A 25,364-nucleotide genomic window follows, 5' to 3' on the forward strand; every position below is an offset into this window, starting at 1 on the left:
TTTGTAATAAGGCAGGCCAGTTGTGGGTTTGGATCTCAGATCTTGCTCCAGGCCTTTGAGTGAGTTATATAACTTTTATTTGTCTTATTTTAATTCTGTACGTTGAGGATCATAATGGCTAATGCAAGGCTAATGATGTAGGTGAAAAGATTAAGTAGAAATCATTCATATATTCATGGATCCTTTCAATATTCACTAGATGAACACACTGAGTCATTTTGGTGATAGGAAGTCCATAGTCCCAGGGATGTTCAGTAACTCCTACCTCTAATTACTGACCCTCCAATCTGAGTTTAACACCGTCTGCTGATTCTCCTCTGCTATGGGAGACAGAGTTCAAAATGAAGGCAAACTGAATTTTAATTCCAGCTGAAGATCTTACTAGTTATATAGCTGTTGGAACTGTATTCCACCTATTTGAACCTCAGTTTTCCTTGTTTTTCATTTATTTCTAAAACCTTGAAAGGTCAAGTTTTTAAAAGAGCTGAGCAGAATATTCCTGAACCAGTTGTCCAGACTATGACCCAGGGCAAGAAGTGGCTCAGAAAGGATGTCCATGAATCCTTGATGTCTTCTGCAATTAACAGGTGCTTATACCATTCCTACTGAGTGTTTGGTCTGAATCATGTCTTCCCTTCCTCCTAAGTTCATATGTTGAAGCGTTAACCCCCAGTCTGACTATATTTAGAGACAGGGCTCTTAGGGAGGTAATCAAGGTTAAATGAGGGTTCAAAGGATGGGGGCCTAATCTGGTGATAGTATTGGTGTCCGTATAAGAAGAGGAAGAGACTCCAGATCTCTGACTCTGTCTCTCTGTGCACAGAGGGAAGGCCATGTGAGGACACACTGAGAAGGTGGCCATCTGTAAGCCAAGAGGAGAGACCTCACCAGAACTGAATTTTCCAGCATCTTGATCTGGGACTTCCAGAACTGTGAGAAAATATATTTCTGTTGTTTAAGGCACTCGGTCATGTTATCTTGCTATGGCAGCCCGAGCAGACTAGCCCACTGAGTTTTCCACAATAATCAGAGTTCTGTGGATGGTAGGAATAAATATAAGGCCAAGTGGCCACCCTCAAAGGGTTTAACAATACAATTAATAAGAAAATGGAACTGTCTATTCAATACTCAAGAACAAAGCAAGAAGAAATGCAAATAATTTGTGTTACAGACTCTAACAGATTATGGAGTTTGAAAAAAATAGAAGGAATCTTCAAACGAGTGATAGGACATGGCTTGTTGGAAAGGACGGAATTTAAGCTGAGGTTTAAAAAATAAAAAGGATTAGATACAAACGGTGTGGAGGAGAACATGCCTCTACAAGGCAGGCCTTACTCTGCTGAGTGGTCTCACGGCGGCTGTTTGCCTGTACGGGATTCAGGCAGTAGAGGAAAGCAGGTGTTGTGTCTCAGCCTGTCAATAACCAGTGTTGTGACTGGACCAGCCCTTGTGGTTATTATGACTGCAAGACACCTTTCAGCAGTAACCATCAGGAAACTTTGTAAAAAAAAAAAAAAAAAGCTCATTTCTTATAGGACCTGGACATTACATGGCATCCCTGGGGCCACACAGTGAGGTAGAGAGAAAACGAGAGTGAGACAGCGTGGTGGGGGTGGGAGGTGGTGCAGAGGGTTCTGCTTTGATTTGGAGGCTTCGGGTTCCCAGGCTCACTCACTATTGGTGAGTTTAAAACACAAAACCAGGAGTTTAAAGCCCAAGAAGAGAAAAAACAAGTGGCCCAAATGGTCAGTCATTAAAATCAACCAAGATCTCTAAAACAAAGGAGTCTCAGTCTGGGGAGGGGTCCTCGCTCTCTACCTAGCCGTGTGGCTGGCGATGTGTTTATTCCAGAGAGCCATCCTGGAAGTGGATGCCTCTTTGAAGTGAGTGTGTGGCAATCAAAGCTTAAGTCAGGTACTTGCACTGCAAAAAAGATAAAAACCCAATTGTCAGGGATTACACTACAGGGAGTTGTCAAAAGCGGTTGAGAAATTAATGAGTAAAGATAAGAAGACCCGGTTAAACTTTAGGTGGTTGTAATATTGACTAAAATATGCCTTATATGCATGTGAGAATAGTCTGTGCATAGTATGAAGTCACTCACAGTCCTCTTTAGATAGGAATTACATCTGAATGTAATTCAAGAAAATAGTTGAGAGCTATTTGGTGTTTAGCCAGTCGTGTCATACATTCGTATTTCCCTATGCTTAACGCTACTCTTACACTTACACATTCTATGTGAGTGATTGCTGTCAATTAGATGTGGCATTTGGATTCCTTATTCTAAAAGAGGTTTTCCAACTTTCCCCTGCCCCAGGAAAATCTTATCCCAATAATAGAATGTATCAACATGATCCCAAGTGATCCTTCCTGAGGACAGAAAGTCTTTGCAAAAACTGGAGAGGGATTGTGGTAGGGAAAACCGAACTGAGAAGCATTTCTGTAGGACTGGGCAGGGAGGGGTCTGGGGACCTAGAAAGCACTGGCTGTGCTTTTAATCAAGAACTTCCTACCCATGTCACATCCCAATTGTTAATATTATTATTTGCTATTTTATCAACTCTCTATATAACATCTACTTAGGGTTTCTACTCCTTGATTAGGCAACCCTTCCTCCCCCCAGGAAACAAACATACCCCCAAACCCAAACAAACAAGAACAAACAAAAAACAAACCAAAAAGAAACAAAATACTTCTTCTGAGTATGCATTCTCACTCAAATTAGCTCCCTAAACAAGAATTTGTGGATCTGTGATGTAGGCAAGACCACTGAATGAAAATTATTATGAAGAGGAGAACTTGGCAAGTTCTCTCCTCTCAAACCAGCACAGCACATCTCAGTCATTTACTGGGCACATATTTATTGATTGCATATTCTATCGCAACTGCGTTAACTCTCTTTGCCTTCCACAAAGTCCTTCCTTCTCACCCTCTTCCCATCAATTCTTTGCTCTTTCTTTCTTTTCTTTTCTTTGTTTGTTTGTTTTGTTTTGTTTTAATAAGAAAGGGATATGGGCCAAGTCTGAAATGCTTTTGGACTTTTACCCAGCACTTTTGTGTGTGTTGCTAAATGACTTAAATTTCCATCTAAAAGGCCGTTAGAGTTGTTGGTTGAGACTCTAAGGCAATGAGTCTGGGGTAATAATGACCAGAGTGTGGGTTGAGTGAGGATTTTTCACTGTGTACGTACGAGACGTGCACTGGCACAGCCAAATGCTGCACTGGTTGGAGGAGGGAAATGTGATTCCTGAGGACTGTGTATTTCCTGTATTAGCTCATGGCGATCTCAGGGCAGGTGGATGTTTTTGCACTTTGGGAAAGACCCACTGTATCTTCCATGTGGTGGAAAAGGCCTAGACTTTGGAATTAGACACACCTAGTTCACGTGCCACTCACTGGCTCTGTGACTTGGGCAAGCTGTTTATCCTCTCTAAAGCATAACCTCACTTGTAAAATGAAGGTTAAAATCCTTCCAGAGGGAATTGTGAATTAGAGATCTGCACAGAAAACACCCAGCATGGGGTCAAAGCCACAACAGGCAGACGTTAAAAAGCAGCTGCTATTTTGTTGTACTCAGAGGAACAGAGCCTAGCTCAAGTCCAGGCCAACAGCCTCCTTTTGCTTAAGCTTGATCTCCTTGTTGAATCCAGTCCTAAACTCAGCAGCAGCTTGGATCTAGATCAAAGAGGAGTTGCAGAAATCACCGACGAGTGAGGGAGAAAACCTTATGAAGATGAATTTACTGGAACTGGAAATATTTACACCAGAGAGGCAAAAGATTCAAAGCAAATAATAACGTTTAAGAATGTAAAATAGTCTCCCGCGAACAACTGGCTGGTTAATATCTCCTTTGAGGACGGACTTAGGGAAAACTACTGTAGACTGCAGTTTGTGATATTTAGGTTAGACATGAAGGATCATGTTCTGACAGTAGAGGCTTTTAAAATTGAGGAATGAGCCACTTATTGTGTAGAGATTCTTTAGAAAGCACAAGCAGATTCTTATCTTTATAGGAAGTGATCAGGCCACGGAAGGTCTGGAAAATATCTTGTAGAAGGAAGGAGTGCGAACCTGTACGTGTTTGTTCTGTAGTTGAGAAAGCCGAGGTGGAGAGGAGCAGGATTACCATGTACAAATCCTGGGGATGCAGGAACTGGCTTGTCCCTTGTGGCCCCAAAGGACAGAAGAAGCACCAATGTGTGTATATGTTAGGGGTGGAGAGAAGAGTTGGTTACAAGACGGCAAATTTCAGCACAACAGGAGAGATGTGTTTCTAATTGGAATTATCCAATAGAAAGGATATAATATAGCAATAAATTGAGAATATAGCAAACTCCAAGGCACTGAAATGTGAACAGAATAGTGTTGAAGAGTGCAGGTTTGTAGACAGACTGTCTTGAGTTTGAGTCATTGTCCAACCACTGCCTCTTCCTTGGGCAAAGCATTATCTACACCACAAGCCAGGGTCATCTCATCGATTAAACGTGACCCGAGTGTCCTCACAGGTCGTGGTGGGAAGTGCACGAGATAATGTGTGATGAGGGTGGCATAGTCTTTGGCATCAGCAAGAGCTCAACGAAGGGAAGCTGTTGTGAAAAATATGGACTTCAATTAATATTTTTTTTCCAGAATTTTCTTTCTCCCAACTCTTGAAACTCCTATCCTGGCATACGCAGATTTTTTTTTTTTTTTTTTTTTTTTTTAGAGCAAGGGTGAGTTCTGCAGTGAAGTGAAGATGTCCCTCTCTCAGAGCTCCCAGGAAAACATGTCCTGGGAGATATCTGTCGCTTTATCTTTATCTACCCTATATGTACATCTATATCTACACTGTGTCTATATCTATGTCTACACGAATACCTATGTCCATATCCACGTCTGTGTCTATAACTGCAGCTCTGTTTCTCTGCCTGTCTGTCTGTTTGTCTATCTATCTATCTAGTTGTATATCATCTATCTTTTATGGTGAGATTAAAGTATCTGTCAATGTTTGCAAAGGAAGCAGCTGGGAGAGACACAGCCTTTGTATTGGCTCAATACATGGATTGTTAGGGTCACACATCCAGGACAAAGTGGCTTTGTCCAAGTCGTGCACGTTGCCTTGCTCTGTACCCTGTCTCGGCATGCATGCTAAATGTAGAAAAATACACATGTGGCCCGGTCTCTGCGTTCCGTCTTTATCCAAAGAAACGTTTAGAGCCAGAATAACTGTTCTGATCATGTCTGTGACTCTTCTGGCACCTTCTTTCCTGCAGACTTCTCAAAACATAATTAATATAGAGAAAAAAATCTCCCATAAAGATTTCTTCAAGAGAGAGAACATTTAGGAAGAGGTTGGGAAAAAAAAAAACCCAAAAGCAAAAATTTTGAATTCATGGGTCTAAAGCTGTGTTGTTCAATATGGCAGCCACTAGCCACAAGTGGTTATTAAAATTAAGATGAATTAAAATTAAATACAATTAAAAATTCCATCCTCAGTTGTACTGTTCACATTTCAAGTGCTTAATAGCAGTGTGGCTAGTGGCTGTCATATCAGACAGTGTGGATAAAGGACACTTCCATCATTTCAGGACGGTCTGCTGAGCAGTACTGGTTCAGAGCTCTGCTTGGTACTATTAGGCTGATGGGACAAGTGAGGGAATTGAGGCTCAGAGAGGTCAGAGAGAGTCTGCAAAAGGGGAGCTATAACATTGTTAAGTCTCCTGTCTAATGAAAATGAATGAGTAACTCACATGCAGATGCCAGGAGACTAGAGAGAGAAGATGATGTTTTTTTTTAACATAATAAAACATAAGCAAGTATGTATGCACACTGTAATTTCCATACCTTACATGTTCAGATGTATCCAGGTACAAGTGAGTATTCTTTACAGCTTTTGTCCTCCTCAAACCTGAAAGGACAGAGACCTTGCCCCAGGTGAGCATCCTTTCCCCCATCCTACACTTGGAATAGAAAATGTTTCGTCTTCTTCTCTCTATATACCTTAGAACCCAAATTTCTCCAAGAGATTCTTCTCCTTAAATCAAACCAAAGATAAATCGTCCAGGAACCAAGCTGCTTACACCCGCCATCTTATCCTGGCCTTCCTCACCTTTCTCTTGGGAGCTGGTGGAGCTTGTCAAAAGTAACTTATGGCTCTCCTGCTTCTGTTGACCCAGCACTACTTTGCTCTGGAGTTTTTGAGGGGACTAAGTCCATTTCCTTCAGCAGTCTAAACAATTCTATTGATGCAGAAGCTGAGTATGGGAGAAAGAGCCTGGTCTTTGCAGAGTAATAAAGCTATTTCAGAATTCAGCTCTTCCACTTAGTAGCTGCTACCTCTGGCCATTCACTTCCCCCTCTGAGTATCACCTGCCTCATCTGCATGGCTGTATATATGCCTCTTTCATAGAGTTGTGGGAGGATAGGATAAAATGAGAAGATATATATAAAGCTACTAACAGTGCCTGGTGCATGGCAGGTGCTTAACATGGTAGGTAATGATAGTAGAAACAATTATAATGACACTGGTTAAAGAGAGAGCAGATCAGAAAGGAAAGTTTGCATCCAGAAGAGAAGAGAGAATCAGGAAGCTACATCACGACTATAATGATGATATACTAGGTAGCAAAAGAGGTTGGCCCACCTAGGTCTGTTAATGTTCAAAGTAGAGCATGGCTGCATTCTTTTGAGGGGCTGGAGAAAGACTCCACAAAAAAGGTGGCACCTGAGATGAACCTGCAGGATGGGTGGGATTCCAAAAAGTGAATGATACACTGAGCAGGTGGGTTGAATTTGAACCTTACGCACCTACCCTTCTAAAGTAGACATCTAGAAAGAGGGGACAACATGAGAAAAGGCAAGGGAGTTGGAATGCATGGGTGATAAGGAGGACAAGGAAGATGACAGAAATGACAGCAGCTTCCCTTTGTGGCTGCCTGACGTAGGCAAAAGCCGGTAACATGTATGGGATTCTCACAGTCTGGCTCTACAGGGGTGTATAAGATGTGTGGGACGTGGAGAGGAGAGAGCACGTAGAGGTGGGAGAACCAGTGAGGAGCATCAAAGGTCACTGTGAAGGTCTGGTACTGAGCCCAGCAAGCATTGTTGTAAGGCGAGGTGCCTGATTGCTCACACTGTCATCTGTTGAGAAGACTAGGCAAAGCATAAGCTACTGTATTTAGTCCCTTGGTCTCCAAATACCTGGCACATTTATGGTGCCTGCCTCCTATAAAAATGAAAAAACAAAAAAGCCCCCAAAAAACAATGGCACTGAAGGCTCTTTTTTTGGTGGGAGGAGGTGTTAAAGTGTTAGGACTTAATCACTGATGAAAGATAAAACTTAGTTCTTGCTGCAGATTCTTTGATATTAGGTATTGCCAGTATAGGATAGTATCCCCAGATTCTGGCATTATAGATTTTTATTCAGAACATTACTCAGAGGTAACACTTCATTTAGCAGGTGGGGAAACCATGGTCAGTATCATGGCAGCCACGTCCCAGGAGCTTTTTGGTTTATAATTGCATACTCTGAGGCGCCTCAAATCCTCCCTTTTCTCCATTTCTTCCAGTAGAGGTATTTGGTAGCAAGCTTTTGGAAGCAGCATGGAATAAATTAATGGTTATTTTTAGGCACTTCGCCGCAGGACAAAGACCATTGCTAGAAGAAGGAATCAACAATGTTTGAATTTTTTCCGGGTCACAGCCGGAGAATAAACAATTTCATTTTTAGATAAAGATAAAACTTCCAACTGGCTAGAGTCATATTTCAGAATACTTATGACTTCATTTTTAGTAGCTCATGGAATATATTTATCTTGTGGACTTAGGCATTTACGTCAACTAGCCTAGGTTTGGGGGAACAAGGAAGATTCTTACTGTTTAGAAATGCAGATGAATTTCTCTCCACACCACTTTGGCAACACCTAAGGTGGCTCACACCAAATTTTTCTTCTTGCTTGCTTTTGTTGTCAGTTAAGCATGGAGTTGCTAACATGGGCATTCTTAAAGGTTCTAGAAATTCCTCACCCCTTGTCCTTCCCAACATCCATAAATTCCTTCTTGGAATGTGTCAGGAAGAGAGAGGAGCCAAGGAACAGCCTTAAGTGTGGATTTTTTCCGAGGACATCTGATCCTTGCACTTGAGCCAGTCTAGCACAACCTGTGTCTTAAAGGAATCGAGAAAACGTTGCCTGCCAAACCAAAGCCTCTCCAAGCCCTAGGTGTTGGGATTCCAACACCGAGAAGCACTTATCCGTTTAGGTAGTACGGCGATGTAACTGGCACCCAGTTAGGACACTAATGGAGCCAGCGATCATTTCAGAGTCCTGGGAATTAATTCATTTTCAAAATCATTTATTCTTGCATTTAACAGAGATGAGTTGAATTAGTGTTTAGACCAGGCTATGGGATAGTTCAAGAGGTAGCAAGGTGTTCCAGAGATGAATGAGGGATGGTTCCTGCTCTCAGTGAGTTCACAGTCTAGTAAAGGAAATAGACAGTAAAGATAGCTCCAGGGAAGGAGGATAAATGCTAAAACTGACACATCTGGCACATTTCCAAGGAGAGTCTGTGCAGTGTTCGAGAATATCTGCTCTATGTGCTCAAATACTATGGATTCTGGTACTGCCACTTGCTGTTGGTTTGAACCATGTGGAATTGTCATTTTTGTGGGTCAGGTAGAGTTGGATAGGGGCAGCTTCGTATGGCTCCATCTGGTACCTATGACCTTAGGTATGTAACATTGCCTCTCTGAGCCTCAACTTTCTTGTTTGTAAAATGGCAATACATAGAAACCTCACAATGACCTTCTTTCAACTGCAGGTGAGAAAAAAATGAGATTAAATGAGATAATACATGGAAATGCTTAGGACAGCGCCTAACACGAGGGAACTCTTAGTAACTGGTGTATTATTATTGTGTGATGATTTATATCTTTTGTTTGGAGAAGGCAGTTAGTGTAAGGCTACTCTCTGAAGAATGAGAGATTCCTAAGGGCATTTGGGGGAGCCCCCCACCCCCACCCCCGGTCCACTGTTGCTTTTTTCCATGAAAGTGCATAATTCTTAGTGTTTTAGTTTGTCAAGTGACAGGGATACTCTGAAATCCTTAGGACAATGAGGGGCCTGTGTTTGTAGCCCTTGTTTTCCCCCCAGCCTACATATTCTCATTCAGTAGCAAGAAAAGCAAGCCCATGAGCCCAGGGTGGAGCTCTTTTCTGGCAGGTCAGTCCCCTGGCCAAGGGGCGGTGCTGCTACTGGGGTGGTTGTCCATGCTGCTCAGCCAGGTCTTTCTCCCGAACAGGCTGCCTGTGGTTTAGTTTTTCAAGACGTTGCTTCTGACGGGAAATGCTTGGCTCAGTTTTTCAGCACTTTCCATGGACACAGACAGACATCGAATTATAGACTCAAAATCAGACTTGAGCAAGCTTAGAAGCAACTGTGGAAGATCACTGAGTCCAAGGATGGTAAATGTGTGGCACCACACATGTCCTTCTGGTGCACATGGCAGACATTGCTAACCGATGCCCACACACTTCTTTGGAGCCCCGCTTCAGAATTGTTATGCATATATCACTTTAGGCAGCTGCACTGAATTAAGGAGAAGTAGTACATGACATGAAAGAGAATAACCGAACTGAAATACCCAGAGAGAGTCACCAGACAATTAGTAGCAAAGCAAATATTAAAACCTAGACATCCTAGTTTGTCAGTGAATTTTTTTGTCAATGAATTTGACTACGACCGCTGGGAGGCCTTCAGCAATAAGTGCATATGAAAGGCTCCTAGTCATTCTTAGTCTGAAGTCATTGTAATGGTCCCCAGAAGGAAGTATCAGCAAGAGGATTTTAGCATCTGTGTTAAGATATGTCCAGATTTCTTGGTCTTGTAGGGTTTCTTCAGTTTCTCATCCATCCATCCATCCATCTATCCATCTATCTTTTCAGTATGACTTTATTAAACAGCTCCCGTGTGCCAAGCCCAGAGTTAAGCACGCAGGATACAAAAATGAAGAAAATAAGCATGCTCTCTGTTATCAGAAAGCTTACAGTTTTCTCTGGAAAGGTCACAAAACGGAATTGATTTTAAATATGTGTATTGTGGCTTTAATATTTGTGATATTCTTAAGTTCCCCTGCAGATTGAGAACATGGTGCACACTGCTAAGCCAACAGCAAGAGTAGAAATATTAAGATTCTTTCAAAAACTACCTGCTGTTTACTCACTGTATGCTGCATGACATGCTGGGGAAACTAGGCAGAGTAAGGACCTGTTCTGTTTCCAGAAATCTCATAAACTAGGACATACACAGGCAAGGTTTGTTGGCAGTGCTAGTCTAAATGAAGGAATTGAAGGAAGAAGTGTCACTCTGAGCTTGGAAGTTCACAGAGGGCTTCCTGGAGGAGGAAGTGTTTAAGATTATCAACTATTGATTGAAGAGGCCTTGAAAGATCAGGAGAAGATTGAAATATTAACAATGATAATAAAAGTAATAAAGACATCATTAACTATCATTCACTGAGTGCCTAATTGCCAGAGCCTGTGCTAAGCATTTTAAACCTCTAATTTTAAATTCTTGCAAAGTAATATGAGATAGTAGCTTTATTCTCATTTTGCAGATGAGGTAAGCTCCTGGAGATCTGAGGCTCCCATGGGGCCGTGTAGTAGACTGTGCAGTAGATTAAAGAGCCGTAAGATGAGCCGTGAGCCACAGTTCTGCCAGCCACTCTGGGAAAAGTCACATCCACTCCTGGAGCCTCAGATTCTCTTGTAAAATAAGCAGTTGTGTATGGCTCAAATTCTAGGGTCTCTTTTGTTTTAGTGATGTGCGGTCCACTGCTGATTCGGCAATATTTCTGCTGAACTTAACTTTGGATTTCATTTTAAACCCAAGTCACATGGCCAGTATTAAGAACAAACTCCCCAGTACTGTTTCTTTCTTTAGTCATTTGGCTCAAGCATTAGTAGTGCTTCATGGCTTCCTCCCTCCCATCCCCCAATTCCCCCAAACATACGTTTCATTACCAACCAAATTAAGCCCACAAATCTTAATCCATAAAATATTTCCACCCAGACGCAATAATGAGATTCATATTTGTGGTTTAGTGTACCTAAGAAAAGCTCAGATGAAATATGACTAGATCCATTGATACATTCAGACCACAAACTGCCCTGGTGTGGTCTGGTTTCAATTTTTGAAATAAAAATTCTGCAGAGCACTTGCTTTCTCTTTTCTATTTCTTGCCTAGACAGAAAAGAAAATTAAAAAGTGGATCTGACCAAGTGGCAACAATATAGGTTCCTGTAAAATTCTGGAAAATTGTTTCAAAAATAGATTTGAATTCATTTCCCAGTGGAACAATGACCTCCTCTGTTTCAGCCTTCATCCAGAATTTTAAGAAATCTAGTTGACTCTTTCACAAGTTTTGGAAAGTGGGTTTTTGAACTCTTGAGCCAAGATTAAACAATTAAAGAGATTTCTCTAGGAAGGACAGGTTACAGATGGACTCATAACTCAACACTAAAAAAGATTTTCTGAAAAGGGGTGGATGACATGGTGGCCTTTGTGAAGCTGATATCAGCCAGTCAAGGCCAGAGATGTAGCCTCGAAAGGCTATGAAAACTCTTAAGGAGGCACCCTATTGGGAGAGAAAGGAAAGTAGTCTTTAGAGTCAGGAAGACCTGAAATCAAATTCTGCTTTTATCTGCTTAGCCTTGGACAAAATCTTACAACTTTTCTGAACTGTGGCTCCTTTAATTGTAAAGTAGAGATTTTTCCAGGGTAACTGGAGAATGTGATAAGGAGTTATAAATGCCTGGCATATTAACAACAAATGCTACCTAGATGTTAGTGTTTAGTCTCCTTTTCTCCCCTTTTCCTTCTTATCATCCCCTATTAGGAAGCTCTTCAACATTGAACAAATTTTTTTAAGTAGACAATAATATTGTAGAGGTCACTCAAGAATTGGGTAAGAGGTTGAATTGGTTTGGGATGACAAGTTTCAGTGTATGTGTCAACTTAAATTAGCTGGTAATGGCTGCTGGAGCTGCTTTGAGAAAGATTCTGTGGCCGTGTTTGGACTCAATGGGAAAAGATGCTGTGATGGATTAGCAATGTCTGCTCTTGATACAGAAGTGGGAGAGTGTTGGTGTGTGTGCCAGATATTTGGCATAGCAAGACTAGATAACTGTGGCAATCTTTTCCAACTCAATGTGCTGATATTTAAATGAAAGGAATGCAGCCTGACTGATGTCTGTGTCAGAGGGAGCCAGATGGAGTCACTGACAATTATAAAAGCCTGTGTGAATCAAGTCCAATGAAGTTTGATACCTTTTGATGAAAGTTGACTCCAGAAATGAAAATATGCCTCTAAGACTAGAAGCAGGAAACAAGACTCTCAGGGGAAGCGAAGACTACTCCAGTAATCAATGTATGTGATCGCAGGCAAGGCAAGTACTTTCACTGTCTGCTTTCCCTTTCTCAAAATGGGGTGATTTAAATGCTGCAATCATAACTAACATTGTTGGAACACATCTGTGCCAGGAACTGCATTACTTGTCTTGTGTGGAGTATCTCACTGAATCTTCTCCAAGTCTTCTGAGGTAACTGCCTTTATGTTTCTCATTTTACAGATGAGGAAACTGAGGCTTGCACAGTTCAAGGTGACAGAGCAGGCATTTAATGCAGGTGGGCTGACTCACGAGTCAGAGACCTCATTTCTAACCATCAGCTCCGCTGCCACCCTTTAATGATGTCAAGGGAGGGGTTTACATGATTTGCATGACTGAGTTAGGACGACTAACTTCAGAAGGGCTCGGTGGTCAGGGTCCAGAATAACTACCAGCAATGAAAGACCCTTATGTCTTACAGAGAAAACAGGAGAAAAACTGCACGTGAGCCTGAAAAATAGAGATATTTCTAACCCTTGCCTTGGGTTTAATTTAGCTGAATGACTTCAAGCAGCATATTTCTACAATGTAATTTACAACATGTTGATATGTATTAATGCAAAGGAAAGAGATCCCTAGTTCAACATTTTTGGAAAATGCTATTTTAAACCAAATGCTATTTAAACCAAACAAATTACCCAGCTTTCTTTACTTTAGAATTTTCTAGGGTCTTTAATATGTTTGTGTTTATCTGAAATCTCCAAGAAGGGGAGAATTTATAGTGTTTCCCAAACTCACCAGATTATTCTGTCTTTGAGGTACGTTACAGGATTAGGTTCGATGGCACATGATGGGGAAAGTGCGGATTTGGAACAAATCCTAAACCCTTTTCCTCTTTAATTTCTGTATATATTGAATGGGGGTCATGATATTCCGCACCATGCCTGCTCTGTGATAAGTCTGAAGCTCCACATTGGAGCCTGTCTAGCAGTTTAAAGTCAGAGTGAGACAAAGAGTTGATCATTTATCCTGTGTCTAGAACTTTAGAGATGCCATTTAACCGTGACACCAACCTTATGGGTTAGGAAGCATTGTTCATATCGTACTGTTAAGAGAACTGAAGTTTTGAGAAAGTTAAATAGGTTGCCCAGTCAGTAATTATTTGACTCGGAATTAAGAACCCAGTCTTATAATTCCAAACCTTATGCTCCTTCTGCTACACCAAGTTATCTTTTGAAACAAGATTCATTGCTCAGTTTAAAGAATTCATATTTATGCAATAAATATCAGAGGGAAATCCACCATCACTGATGTAAAGAGAGTTATTGGATTCCTAAAGTGAGACCACTTGGGAAGGTGATGTTGGGGAACTGGGGTGCACATAACTATTTTATTTACAGTTTTGAACTTGAAGGGAGGGCACAAAGCCAAATGCACTATAATCTCTATGTCTCAGGCAAATCTTTAAAGACCCTGGAAACAGTGCACTCTCCTTGAGTCTGGCCTGGAGAGAAAGTGAGTAAGTGAGAGGGAGATAAAGTGAGAAGTAGCAGACAGGGGAGCTTTAGAAACTCTCCTTTCTGGAAAGTTGGGCCTCATGCTATGAGCTTCCTAAAAAAAGTGTATGGCTTCCAAGAAACTAGTCAAAGCATGAGAACATTTTGGAGAGTCTAGAAATTACAACTCTTATTGTTGAAATAATGACTTACGTGAACAAACAAACTCATAAGGAAATGGGGAGAAATCCCTTCTAGACAAGATCGTTTAGTTCAGCATATGGCAGGAGAGTCAAGAAATTTAGCCTGAGAGAGACAAAAGTCAGAGATAGTTGGGGAAAATCAAGGCTGAATCTTACAAATTAATAAGTTTTCTATCATTCTTCCAAACCTCCATTCAAATATAGAGTTTGACATGTTTTTGGAGGAAGATTTACTAGATGAACCTTTATTTCTGCTTCAATCTCTTTATACATAAAATATAATAATATCTAACTTGCTAGGTTATGGCAATTGGAAATTACGTATGTACATTTAGCACACTGACTGGTGGGAGTCAATAAACTTTCTTAAATGACCAGATAGTAAATACGTTAAACTGCAGCCAGAAGATGTGTCACGACTATAGGAGACAAGTTAGCCCTAAACATGACATAAATGAATGACCATGGCTGTGTTCCAGTAAAACTTTATTTATAAAAATAGGCTTCCACCCAGTAGTTTGCTGATTCTTACTGGAATATAGTAGTTAGTTAATAAACGACAACTTCTCTTATAAAACCAAATACAGGTTGAAATGGACAGGAGAGAAACGAACATTTTGTTGACAGCCTACTGTACGTGTATCTGTTTTGTGCCAAGCTTTATGCTAGAATCTTTTTTAAAATACATGTCATCATTTATTTTGTCATTTATCATGACAGCCTGGTGAAATAGGTATTATTATGCCTACTTGGAAGTTAAATCTAGAGTTAGGGAGGTTCGGCGACTGACATAAGACTTAGGCAGAGGCAGCTTTTGGACCCTGATTCACAACTCTAAAATGTGTGCTCTGACCTGCTACACTGGTGTGACTCATCAGGCAACTTCCTGGAGTTCATATAAGGTCAAATCTTAAATTATCACTTCTTGATGAAGAGAGTAGACACTGTCAGCTTCCATTTCCCAGATCTTCAGCAGCCATCTGTTGGCTGTCCTTGTGTAAGTGCAGAAATATGTAACCTCTGTGTTTCTCCCAGAGCCTCTGGCTGGACCTCAAGTTTCATACACTTCCCCCTTGGAGAATGCTTAAGCCAAGGTGTATTGTTTGCAAATGCTTGTTAGATTCTAGGCAGATGTTGGCAAGTTTTATTTGGCCTGAGATGGAGTTCCAGAGTCTACTGAAACCTGGCTGTGCTCTCTGATCACCTTAGCCAAAAAGAGCTTCTAGTTAGGGTGACACTCTGCTTGTCCCCACCTCTGGAGCTAGATTCTCCCGTTCTGGGCATGCCTGTTTCAACCCAAGCGGTTGGTTTGGCTTTTTACTATAGATCTAGAGAGCAAACTTATAGTACTTTTAATGTCTATGAAGCCTCGTGCTCCAGTGCAGAATTTATCAGACTATGTTCCAAGATATACTTAGGTAGATGTTCTATGGAAAAGGGTGTTTGTGTTCAAATAAGTTTGAGGGCACTGGGTTCAACAAAGCTGAACAAAGGAACTGCTGCAGGATTTCTCAGATACATGCACTCTTTTACTCCAAATCTCCCACTGGCTTCTAATCACACTCAGAATAAAATCCCAAATCCTCACCACTGCCCACACAGCTCATTTGCTCATTTCCTTCAGATCTCTGCTCAGAGCTCCTCCCCATGTCTCATCCTAGTTAAAAGAGCACCCCCTTCACCACCAGTCATTGTCTGATCCCTTACCTTGTTTTAATTCTCTTCTTAGCAAATATCTACTGGAAATTGTACTATAACTTTGATTACTTTTTATTGTCTACCTTCTTTCCCCATGAGCTCCGGGGCTGAAAGGACCTCACGTCTCTTGTTATCCATTGTATCTCTAGCCCTTACAGTTATATATCAATGGACTTATAAGCTATGAATTTCTAAGAACAGGACACAGGGTCAAGTGTTCTCCACTCTTTTGGCCACAGAACACTTTGTGTAGGTGCATCTCATGAGAAGCCTGTTCCACAGGACACACTTTTGGGAACTGCTTTTCTAGTGGAGTCTTACTGCTGAGAACTACTTCAACAATAGGTAACAGCAACACCAAGAGAATATTTATATTGAGTGCCCCATAGAATATTTATAGTGAGTGCCAGTTTCTGTGCTAAGCAATGCACTCACACCATATCATGTAATAACCTTATGGAACAGGTATTAACTATTTTGTCTTTATTTCAGGTGAAGAAAATGAGGCTTAGAGAAGTTAGGAAGCTTGGCTAAGACCACATAGCAAGCAAATAGCAAGCTCTCAAACCCAGAGCCTTCTGATGCCAAAGCCATGCTCTTAATCATTACCCAGTCCTTTCCCTGGGCTGTGAATTTCTCCACGTCCTAAGATAGAGAGCTCCTTGTCTTCATCCCTCCTTTACCCTCTCCTTCTTCCCGCTAGTTGTATGTAGACTCATCCTTGTTAAAACCGCTGGATTTCCCACTATCTTTTGTGACTCAGCCTCAGATCCCCAGATGGGCCTCCTCTGTCCTTGGTACTGGCGTTTCAAAATCCCAGGCAGTGCAAATTTTGATCCTGGGGGCCACCTCTGAAAGCAAGGACATTTCTTGAAGTCTGCATCCTGAGACCGTTTCCTGTCCCGGGGCTGGGCTGGCTTCCCCCCCGTCACATGTTATGACATCACTTTGCGCAGTTGACAACCTAGAGGGCAAAGCATGCAAACACCATCAAGTTCTCGGCTTTTTGAATAAACTCGGGTGAGGAAGAGGAGTCCAAATATGGGACACAGCAGTGGACTCCTGTCTGTTTTTGAAGACAACAGATTTTACTCCAGTTGTACTTGATTTTAGATAAACTAGATACAGATTCTCCTTTTAAAACTGTATTGGCAGGAGGAGTTGACCTCTGAGCAGACAGGCAATTCCAGAGTGATAAAGTGATGACGGAGAGATATATGGGGTGGAATGGGTTGACAGTAGAGTGCCATGTACTGTACTTGGAGGAGGTGGGTCCTGAACTGAATTTTGAAGGAAGGATACGAATAGGTGAAAAACATAGGGAAGGACATTCTAGGAAAGAAGGGATGACATTTGGAAGGGCAAAGAAAGCACGAAATGGTTGGTGTGGAAAGCGCGAATTGTAACAAGGTCTGTTTGGAGACCAGGGCCAGATCATGGAGAAAACCAAATGCCAGGCTGGGGATTTGAATTCCTCCTGTGGCCAGAAGAGAACCATGTGGAGGTCTTTGCACCTAGGAATGTTGATTTCTGCAACCCAAAGTTGAAGGACAGACTGAAAGGGAAGGTTGGTTGGATGGGTGGTAGTGGGGAAACTTCTGCCGTGGTCCGTCTGTGAGATGCCTCAGCCTGAGCTAGCATGATGATGAGGGTAGGAGGTAGTGAACTGATGTGCTTGTCAAGACTGTGGAGTCCACAGATTTGGTGTGTGGTGGGGTAGTAACAGAAAAATGGAAAGGGACAGGGAATTAATCCTAGAGTTCAGTCTTCATTGTAATACCTGCTAAGAGAGGGTAGGTTGGGGAGGGGGTGCAGTGGGTGAGTTTCAGTTTTGATCACTTTGCATGTCTTACCTTTGAATGAAATACCTTTGAAGTCATTGCCTTGGAAGATCCCACCCTGGGGTTATATTCAAGAGGAATCTTGGCTCCCCAGTGAACTATGACATCTAATGCAAAATGCCTGACTCCACCCCATAAATAGGTAGGAAGCTTAAATAAGACACAGTCCACCCTAGTGGTTGCCTTAAGTATCGACTGCTAATCAGTAGGTACAGGTGGGCTGGATGGGTTTATGGATAAGAAGTTGTCAGAAATTGGTGACACTGCAGTATCAGAGGCAATGGCAGGCAAATTATAAGGATGGCCTCGACGATACTACGCCCTGCTAGTCACATCCTTATGTAATTACTTCTCATTGAGGGTGGGATGGTCTAGTGGCTAGCTTCTAATCACAAGTATATGGCTAAGGTAATGGACTGTCACTTCCACAGTTAGGCTGTACAAGATTGTGGTATCAATCTCATTTGCAAGCTCTCTCTGGCTTGCTTGCCTTGATAAAGCAAATGACTATGTTGGGGAGGCCCATGTGGCAAGAAAGCGAGGGTGGCCTCAGGCCAACAGCCAGCAAGGAACTGAGGTCCTCAGTCCAACAGCCCTCCAGGAGCTGAATCCAGCCAACAGCCACATGAGAAAGCTTAGAAGCTAATCATTCCCCAGTTGAGCCTTCAGACGAGACCCAGTCCTGGCCAACCCTGTGATTGTAGCCCCGTGAGAGACCATGAAATAGGACATCCATTTAAGCTGTTGGAATCCTGACCTACTGAAACTGTGAGATAATAAATGTGTGCTGTTCTGAATGACCAAGTTTTGTGGGATTCGTTATACAACAATAGATCACTAATACAGAGGACTCCTTGGCTCTGTCCATGTGTACTAAAGCTGTTCAGAGAATAACACTGTTAATTTTTCCTCTCTAAAGAATATATTAACTCTGACACTTTTTATATTGTCCCTGGCTTCCAAGAGCAACAGTCAAAGGACCTAAGGTTCAGTGCCGACCCTGTTGCCAACTGGCATGAGATCTTAGAAGGACTTTTCCTTCCTCTGTGTCTCAGTGTCACCATCTTTAAAATGAGGGAACATAAACTTGGTCAGCAGTTTCCAAAACCTTTTTTTTTTCCCCTCTGGCCACAGAACTCTTTCATTAAATGACATTTCATGAGGAAGCTTGGTGCACAAAACAGATAAAAGTGTTGGGGCTTTAGCTGAAATAAGGTGGGGTGGTTGGCCTCTCCGTCCCTCCATAGCAACCCTCATAACACCTCAGAACAGCCTTTTAAATCTAGTCTTCAAGCCCCTGGCTTAGAGACTACCAGTGAGCCCTTTTAGTTTTAACATTCTATGGGTTGTAGGGAGTTTTTTTAAAACACCCCACCTATATGTTAGAGCAATCTTCTGTGACATCTCCACATAGAGCTACCTCTGTGTGACCATCCCAGGACCCAAGGCATACCGTACCTTGGAGAGCAGGCCACTTCCCTGGGGGCAGCACTAAAGGTGTATCCACCCAGCGGGAGCCTGTTTTGACTTCCAGGGCTCCCCAGCAGGTTGACTTCTCCTGTTGCATCAAAACTCTTTTAAGTATTTGCCTCTCCCAAACTGCCGTGTCCCTCAGTGGAAAGGCATGGCTTCCTTGTCTGGATGTGCTCACAGGCTTTAATATTACTAATATTGTTATTGCTGTTGTTTTGTATGCTGGTGCCTGCCCTGGGCTGCTGTATTCCTGAGGGTCTCTGGCTGGCAGGGAGTCCAGTGTCGCTCTCGGTTCCCTTGTGCTGGCTGCAGTGAGGTTACCCGTGTCCACGCTGCCTGGCGTGCCTAGCCGCGTTCCCCGGGGCACTGCTATCAGCCAGGCTTTTCCTATTTCGCATCAATAGGCATAGAGCTTTAAACAAAAATATTCTGACTTGCACTCAATATTCAGTCTCCTATCTTTTTTTTCCTACCTACCAAGTATGGTTTTATAGCGCTGAACACATCCCTGAGTGATTAAACTCTCCTGTTCCTCCAAAATATCCCCTTGCCTAAAGTCCATCACTGGCAGTTCTCTTTTTTTTGTGTGAAGCATTGCCCTCTCTACCGAACTACCCTTTAAAAATGTGAATGTTCCTCTAGCGAGTAACCTGCTGCCTCTACCTTCTTTTCTTATCTAGAAAATGGGAATCATACCTGAACACCCCAGGGACACGGTGAAGGAAGCACAATTTGGGGAGCTAGGCAATTTTTGGAGTTCCTGGAGAGGAACCCCAATGCCACCACGTTCTACTTTATGCAATGGACAACCTTCCGTGGCCTCATATCTGTAAAATAATATTTGGTTGCTGGGAAAATCTGAGAGTGATGCACAGAAAATCCATTTTATCCATTTATAAATGTACGAGTAACCTGCTTTGTTAAAAATCTGTGTGGCATGTGAAAATGTTTCATTCACCATAGGACACAGTTCAGAAGCAGAGTGGTGTTGTGCTATTGTGCATTGCCTTTGGGACAGCAGAGAGTTTCTTCAGCAATACCTTATGGGGGGCCTGATACCTGCCAGCCAGCAGGTGGCTAAGTTCTGGGGAAAATGAGCCCTAGCAGACACGGTTCCTGTCTCACTGGTGGTCTTGGCCTCGTGGTGTGCAGTCAGGTGAGGGACGGGAGGACATAATCTAGGCAGTTAGGATGCACGGAGGTCAGTGGGGGCAGCGTGGAGCTCTGTGGGAACCGGTCAGTGGGGCGTGCAAGCCAGCCTGCCGGGCAAGCTCTGGCTTACGTGTGTGTCAGGCTGGCAGGAGGGATGAGGTATGGATCAGGCTTCGCCCTCCTGCAGCTTCGAGCCCACTGGAGAAACATGTTACGCCAGAAATCACATCCTACTCATTTAATTACAGTTTCTGCAGGGGACCCAGAGGAGCAAATTGGAGAGAGCCACAGCGGCCACCTGCTGCAGAGAACACCAGGGTCTGAAAGACGGCCTCTGGCTCTTCTCCGCTCTGCCCTGTCTAGCCCCGTCTGTTGTCAGAGATGAACAGAACTTCAGTGCGGAGCTTGGCGGTTATAACCACTTGCTCGGGACTTGGAACTGGGTTGGAGATCTGGCTCCAGCAATCACTGTCTGCATGGTGTTGGGGAAGCTGCTTAAATGTTTCCAGCCTCAAGTCCCCCAGGTTTCAATTAGGGGGCAGGTATACTTGCTGGGAATGATTGTTGGTGATTAAATGGCATAATGCCTATAGCGTACTCAGTAAATACGAGTTACTACCATCATCCCCTCAGCCCCTCCTAAAAGAACTTTCCGGACACATTCATGTAGAAGTTAGTAGCAGCCAACTCAGCTCCTGCAGAGGAAGAGTTGGTGAGTGGTTAATTCTGAAACAAGCTGTCTATTTTCAGAGTTTGTGAACTATCTCTGGCTGTTGACATATGAGACATTAAAGGACCAACCAAAGCTATCTGAGTTACCATGGCTGCATAATTAAGGACCTGTAAATTTCAGGACATTTCAAAAACCTGAGACAACTTGGCATGAAATTTTTTTTTTCATTTTCACTAACAAACAGACTAAAATTACACATGGAAAGGATTTTCCATTCATAATCTGCTTTCAACTTGAGCATTTGACATTTATGCCATGACAGAGGGTCAAAGAGAGTGATGGAGTGTTGAACTAGGTTGCTGGTAAACTTAAGGAGAGGCCAGAAAAATGAGACAAGGGAGGAGAAATGAGAAAAAGGATTTCTAGGCTTCAGGGCATAACTAAAAACAAAACAAAACAAAACCAAAAACAGTCTGGTCACTAGGGTTAGAATCAGGTAGGCACATAGGCTTTTCTGCTCTGTAAGAAGGTCACAGGGTGGGTAAGAGCCCCGTACGGTCAGCAAGGCCACCACTTTCTTTGTCTTGGATGGAATTATTGCCTGGAGTTTCCAGGAGCTTTAGGGGGGGAGGTTTCCTTCTTGGAAAGGAGCCTGCACCTAATGTTTCCCACATGTCGAAGGTGTTCATACTAGCCTGGGATTAGATTCAAGGGGATTCCCTGTGATCTTCTCAGAGTGAGAAGTGACTGAACCATAACCCCGGGGAATTTGTGGTGCAGCGCCCACTACCATTTCCTGGCCGTCCTGGGATTCACTGTCTGGAGGCTAGGCACGCCGACTTCGCTTTATCTCCCAATCAGCCCGTTAAAACCCAGATGCTCAGTTCACCTGGCTCTCAGAGAAGGTGCAGGCACAGGTACAGCTCTTCTTTCCCAATTAGAGCTCCCCTCTGCCACACATGGCTGGTGTGTGCCTACGTTTCTGAGATGGAACTAAGCGGTAATGACCCGACTGCTGCCTCCAGTGCCATGCTTCTCTCTCTTGGGGCTGAAATGTGAACTTTTCTGTTCCCAGGCAGAGAATTCCACCACCATGAGAAATGATACACGCAGGGCTGTTCTGCAAAATCAATAGACACCAATGCCAGGAGAGGGCTTCTCTGCCCTCTTGGCCGATCACTGAAAGACATCATTCCATGTTCCCTATGAGGTCCGCCCAGCCTGACTTTAGGAGGCCATGCCACAGAGTGGAAAGAATAGTAGGGTTTCAGCCCAAAAGTTTGGGTTCAAAACCACCTCTGCTCCTCACTCATGGAAAATCCTCAGATGTATCACTTCACTTCCTTCCTTGGGCCTCGATGTCTCTGGCCAGAAAATGGGGCTAGTCATTCATCACTTGCAGTGTTAGAGTGAGAATTAGATAGGCAACCATAGGCAAACCCTCCTATCACATATGTGATGTGTAGTTAGCCCTCAATGTTAACTATTTTGAGTGCGTGTTGTGTTTTATCATCGCAAAGAAGTTGTATACTGAGTCAACTAAGTGTTTGTTCCCTACTTTCTGCTTTTCAAACTGCCATGACTTCAGTGTGGGGGTACGTGTGCGTTAAGCCAGCTGGGCATTTTTTCCTGTAAGGAAACACGGCTGTTTGTCTGTAGAAATCCGGGGGGGTGGGGAGAGAAGAGGTGTTCTCAGACCTTCATGAGCATTAGAAAGGGTAGGATTAAGGGGGCGATGTTTTTCATTCTGTCAGCTTGAATTCCCTTCCCAAATTCCATTCTGGTTATATGATCAGGCTACCGCTGTATTTATGGGTGGCCACAGTCTGGCTGGAGGGGCAGATTTAGACAAAAAGAACGTTTTTTTCCTTCGAAAGGCAGTTCAAGAAGCAGCAGCATTCAGAAGGAACGTGGTGAAATGAGCCTCTGATTCAGGGGATCATGGGGACCTGGGTCTGAAAACCGACTCCATCTCTCTGAGTTCTGTTACTCATTCTCTCTGCTTTTCAAGCCATGTCTTTGTCCAATAGGTACAGTCCTTTCCCAGAGACATGGGGATGTTTAGTGAGATGAGGTATACAAGGGGCCTTTAAATTAGAGAATGGGTTCTGCATATGTTTTGGCTATGGTTATAATCACCATTAATTGAAAGAATCATCCTTTGTTAAGCATTTTAAACTTCCCACACATATCTCTGTCTACCGTCCTAGTTGCAAAATTGCTCAGACTTCCTTTGTATGTGGAGACCCAGAGGGGCACAAATCCTTGTCAAGGTGCAGAACGGTGGCCTGAAGGCACACTACCTGGCTTCGTGACTTTTAACTGTGTCTTGTGTGTTCAAGAGTGTGGAAATGTCCCAGAGGCTGCGAGCGGTGGGGTGAGTTTTGGACCCTCCACCCCACTTCAGTCCAATCAGCCCCACATTAACCTGTCCTATACTGGGCTTTTGCCAATTTATTTCAATTTCATTTAATGACCATTTCCACTGCTAAAAACAACTTTGAAAGCCACTGTCTTAGAACATGAATCGTGGACCAGTCCCTGAAAATCGATAAGCAGAACAACCTCCACGTATTGAGCTCTTACTGTGTGCCAGGTGCTGTGTCGAGAGTTTGATGTATTATCTCACTCGAGTGTCACAAGAACCCTGTGGGCTACAGATGGTCATCTTCTTTATATGGACAACAAAGCTGAGGGCCGGAAGGTCAGTAGCTTCTTTGTGGGGGTCTCGGAGGCAGTTCGTGGATGATGAGATAGGGAAGCTAGGTTTTTCAAAGCATAGGGAAAAAAACAAACAACTCTAGAGTTTGGCAACACTCCTCTAAATCCTTATCCACTTCACACTGAGCACATCAGAGAATATTCACATTCATTTTCTTCCCCCAAACACCATCACCTCCTGTAACGCACAGGTTTAATGTTCACTCTGCTGTGAAGGGCTGGATGCACACAATTCCAGCAAACTTTACACACGTTTCTTTGGCCCGTTCCTTTAGCCCTGAACAAAGCCCTCCCCAGTCCTGAGCTGGACAAGGCAGGAGGTTTTATTTCTAAAGCTCCATATGGGAAAGCTCCATAAAAAGGGGGAAAGTTTCACAAAAACATGAGAGAGTCATTCATTATTCAAGTGAGGTTCCCCATCCCGCTCTGCTTCTGGACAGAATGCATTTCTAAAGATGTGGTGGCACTTTATAGCCGACAGCTTTAGAATCTGCAAATGCCCAAGCTCAAAACCTTGTTCATTCTGGAATCAGAACTCAACGTTTACATCCAGCCTCAGCTGCTTCCTTTACTCCCAACCTGTGACAACATAACCTCCAGGTTGTAAAATACAGCCAAGAATCTGGCCTGCCAGCTAGTGAGACGCCCTCAGATCTGGTGAGATAAAAAGACAGGGAGTGAGGGTGTGGGGGCTGAGGAAGCCACAAGAAACACGCCAAGATTGGCTGAGTGCCTCTTTTAACTTCCAAGGTGGTGGCAGCTTGGGGCAATGACGACGCTTACTCAAATTTCCAGGTCTTGAGCTCGCCTCACTCTCCCAGTCTCTTTATACTTCATTTTCTTGTAAAGACAATAGGGTATTGTCCCCATTTTAGAGAAGTGAAAACTGAGGCTAAAAGAGATTACATGGTTTTACCAGGGTCACATGTGTGGTGATGGTGGTGGTGGTGGTGGGGACACTAAAAGAACCCCTGGCTACAAAACCTGAGCTCTTAATCCCTTTAACAATGCTGCTGGGAGCAAGAATTCCTTCCACAGTCTTCCAGGGAGGAAGAGCTTCTCGTCCCTACGGGCAGTTGTTGTTCAGGGCTTTCTGTGATGAGAGGTGAGGAGGGAGAGGTGATTCTAGAAGGATATGGGAAACTGCTGGCTCTAAGCCCGCAAACACGCACAGGTACCCAGCCCAGGGAGGGATCAGTGAATCAGGAGACATCCATGGGGAGCGCCCCCGCCCGTCAGAACTGAAGCCGGTGTCCACCACTCCCACCTTACAGCCTGCATTTGTCCATCTGGTCCTAGGCATGACCTTCTCCCTTCTGTGCCTCAGTCCTCATCCCTTTCCATGTCTGAGTGCGGGGTGGGTATTATGGCATGAGGGGTTGGGTATATAACTCTTTGTAAGCTGTAAGGTGAGAGCTGTTTAGGTGTAAAATGTTATTGTTCTCTATACCATCCTTTGTCAGTCTCCCCTTAACCCACCCTGCGTTAAGGCTAAGAACAGACTCCTTGCAAACTCTACTTCCTTAACCTTCAGACAGAAACATTCACAGGTGAACCAGCTAGGTAGGGAGTTAAGAGGAAATTCTTACTTTCCCTCTGAAGAACGGCAGAGAAAACTTCTCAAAAAGTTCCACGTGGAAATGTTCATAGAACTAAAATAAGCAAACAGAAATCCACGAGACTGGAAGGAGGCGAATAGAAAACAAGTCAAGGTGCATCCGATTATAGCAAATACTCCATTTT

At 43.2% G+C, this 25,364-nt stretch overlaps 1 protein-coding gene across 4 annotated transcripts in view; it reads right to left on the bottom strand.

Annotated features, from left to right (window-relative positions):
- Positions 1 to 25,364, bottom strand: part of TNC (tenascin C) — a 91,192-nt gene that overhangs the window by 65,499 nt on the left and 329 nt on the right. The window lies entirely within an intron of this gene.

This window comes from Vicugna pacos, chromosome 4 (genome assembly GCF_048564905.1).
Source record: "Vicugna pacos chromosome 4, VicPac4, whole genome shotgun sequence".
NCBI classification, from domain to species: domain Eukaryota; kingdom Metazoa; phylum Chordata; class Mammalia; order Artiodactyla; family Camelidae; genus Vicugna; species Vicugna pacos.